The following is a 3,624-nucleotide window of genomic DNA, read 5'->3' on the forward strand; positions in this document are numbered from 1 at the left end:
CCTCTTTGGTGTCATGAAGTGGGAGAGTCCCCGATGCAGGGTCAGCATAGAGAATAGCTATAGGTGTGTGTGTGGGGAGGGGGGGTAGTCTGAGGCTTCTGAAATGTCTGAAGGTGGGTGCTGGGGAACACAGCTCAATTCCTGGGAAAAAGGTGAGAAGGGATGTGGGAAGACCTTGGGGAAGGATGTCCAGACATCTGAAGGAAGAGGTAGGCCAAGTCTGGATTCCCATGGTTCATGATGCTCTGGTCCAGGGAGGTAGAGCTATAATTTTCAGTCTGGCTGTGCCAGAGTGGCTATGCACAGTCCAGGTCAGAGATAAAACCAGGACAAATGGGATGTCCGTTTCATGTGATCAAGACAGATGGTTTGACTAGACCATTCCTTTTAAGCATGAGCAGCGATTCTATGTCTACAGTGAACCAAACCAAACCGGAACCCAAATTCCAGAACTCACAAACCCCAAAGGCACAGTCTTTTGACTAACTCTATCCTATTCTGATTTCTCTCAGCCACATCAGTGAAAGTGAGTGCTGGGGGAAAGGAACAGGCTTACCCTGACAGCTCCCAGACAGCTGAGCTTCCTGACCAGCATAGGTCTAGGCATGCTCTAATGAGGCTGGCTACACAGTTTATCAAACTATGCTCTTCACAGTCAAGCCCGGTGCTGGGCGAGCTTCTGCTCTGTGCACAGGGGATTCCATCAAGTGTGCTGATGTCTTCTGCACTGGCCACCTCCCTCGTGACCTGCCTCGGAGACGGTCCTTAGCTAACTGGGCATCAAGAACTAGAAGCTGAACATGGCCCTTTGCTTCCAGTATACCTTTCCCCCCAAGACCCACTAGAACAGGGAGTCCACCAGAAGGGGCAGCCGGCTGAGGAGATGTGGGGCAGTGTTCTGGAGCTTTCTGTCTAAAGGCATCAGAAGATTTCAGAGTCGCAGATGCTGACATGACACATGTCCTAAGCCGTTTTCTGGCATGTGGGAGGGCAGGTCCTTCGGCTTGGTCTCAGAGATCACTGTGGGTAGAAGCAGGTGTGTGCCCTCTTGTACCACAAAGCACCATCACAAAGACCACCTGAGCCCACTGCAATGGTCCTCAGCCTCCTCCAGACTGCATAACAGAGCCAACACCCCAGTCCTGCCGCCCACCACTCAAGATACGTGTCTACACTGAAATGTCCTCACCCCAAAGGTGAGATTGGACAGACTTGTGCCACGGGCTATTTGTAGGTAAGAGTCTGATCCCCCTTATTCCTTGAAGTTGCCTTCTACACTTAGGCAACTGGAGGTCCTTCCATACTGGCAGATTAGAAAGTCATACCTCAAAGCTGCTTGCTGCCAAGGGTACCTTGAACACCCTACTATCCCACCACACCACTCCTAGGGCAGGAGCCATCCTCCAGAGTCACATGTTCTCAGACATTGCTGAGTCCCACCCCGCCTGAGTCCAGTACACTAGCGTTTTCCTGCTGGGGCCTGGCTTTCCCAGCGGTACTTGCAGATCCATTCCTTTAAAAGTCAGAAGACTTCATTTAAAATCAGAAAGTGGGACTAAAGACATGGTTCAGTAGTTAAGAGCACTTACTGCTCTTGCAAAAATCCCACGTTTGGTTTCCAACACTCAAAGCAGAAGGCTTAGATGTGTATAATCTGACAGTCTCTGGGCTCCACAGGAAACCGCACACACACACACGGTGTACATAAACTCAGACAATCTCACACTCACAAATAAATATAATAAATCTTAAACAATAAAGGCAGAAACCTTTAATGCAGTGGCTCTCAACCTTCCTAACGCTGTGGCCCTTTAATACAGATCCTTGTGGTAACCCTCATCCATAAAATTATTTTGATTGCTACTTCATAACTGTAATTTTGCTAGTTATGAATCATAAATGTAAATATCTGTGTTTTCAGATGGTCTTGGGAGACCCCTATGAAAGGGTCATTCTACCCCACTCCCCGAAGGGGTTGAGAACCACTGCTTTAATGAGACATGACCCAACAGGAGCCCAGGGAACCAGTCCCACCTATGGGAAGCAGCTGGGGTGAGGGGAGCACACTGCACATCTGGGGAGGTTTGATGTTGGAGACAGAAGAGCAGCCTCAGCTGCAGCAGCAGATACAACCCCAACCAAAAAGCAAGATGGGAGCCGAGAACGTGACACAGGGTTCGGTAGAGTGACTGGCTCCCATGCGCAAAGCCCTGGGCTTGGTTTCCATTGCTGCAAAATAAATTAATAGCAGGGAGAGGGGAAAGAAAAGAAGAAAAATATCCATTTGTATAAGCCTGGCCCCAAGTAAAACCCAAAGGCAGACAAGGTACCCCATTTGTTCAGTCTCCTGTTGTTACCACCATGGCATTCCCCAAGAATACTGTTTGTGGTACTATGTGGCATCTCTAAGGCAGGCACCCTTCCTGAGCTTGGTGACACAATGAAGTCTAGCCCAGAGCACTGACTGATCAGCACTGGCCCACTGGGGCAGGCCACGGGCCAGACTCAACACCTGGGCTGTGAGCAGACAGAGCCGGGAATCTATGAAAGCTCAAGGTGGCATTTGGTGCTGTCCAGGCCAGAGTGTCTGATGCCAGATAGATGGTGGCTGCCAAGTGTGGTAGCTGAACTCCACTCCCTTCCCTCTGCCTAGAGAATCCCTGGGCAGCCACCGGGCCCACCACCTGTGTTTCTCGGTGGGAGGGTGTGTTGTTGCTGTCTGGTAGGACTCTAGATTGAATAGGGGCCTTGGAGTGTCATAGCCCATCCACCTGTCTGTATCCTAAACAGCTCATAGACCAAGCTCAGCCCCTGCCTCTGTCTGATTGCTTTGCTTCCTGGTTCAATGTAAGCAAGGAGCCTTGAGCTGAACCAGGCTTAGCAGCCTCCTCTGTCCCCTCGAGGGCAAGTGTCCCCAGGAGAGAGGACGGCAGCCAAGCACAAAGCTGGAGGGACTTTGTTGTGCATGCTCAGGCAAGTTCCTTCCTCTCCTCTCCTTCTGACTCATCAGGACCTTGAAGGTGTGGGCATGATGCTGCTTAGCCCTTCTGAGCCTAGAAGTCGTTTCCTTTTCTTATACACATTAGAATCTACTTGCGAAAACTAGGGATGCCAGAGGCAGCCAGGCTATCGGGCACCATCTAGCCCACTATACAGACCAAGAAACTGAGTCCTAGAAGAGAAAACCAGAGTTGGCCCGAGTCATCATACCTCTACCCATCCAGCTGCTTACATTCTGAAAGGTCAGAAATGACCCTTGCTTGAAGACCTTTGGAGAAAGAGACTAGGCTAGGCTAGGCTAGGCTAAGCTAGGCTAGGCTAGGCCAGGCTAGGCCATGCTAGGTGCAGGCTTTCAGCAAGGGAGCCTGCTCTGTTGGTGCTGAAGCTCAACCGGGCCTGGAAGACAGTCTCACTGCCATGCATGGAGAACACTGAAGAACTCCCATGAAAAACAAATGTATTCGGGTCTCAGCTTCTGGGTCCCAAAGGCCTTTGAACAGAGATAATGACAGTGCCGGGTCTCAGTGCTCACCCACACCACCTGCACACAGGACGCCTGCGCCTGCCTTGCTTGTCTCATAGGAACATGGTAGCCCTGGATTCTGTACTTGTTCTAACCCTCTC

This window comes from Mastomys coucha, unplaced genomic scaffold (genome assembly GCF_008632895.1).
Source record: "Mastomys coucha isolate ucsf_1 unplaced genomic scaffold, UCSF_Mcou_1 pScaffold6, whole genome shotgun sequence".
NCBI classification, from domain to species: Eukaryota; Metazoa; Chordata; class Mammalia; order Rodentia; family Muridae; genus Mastomys; species Mastomys coucha.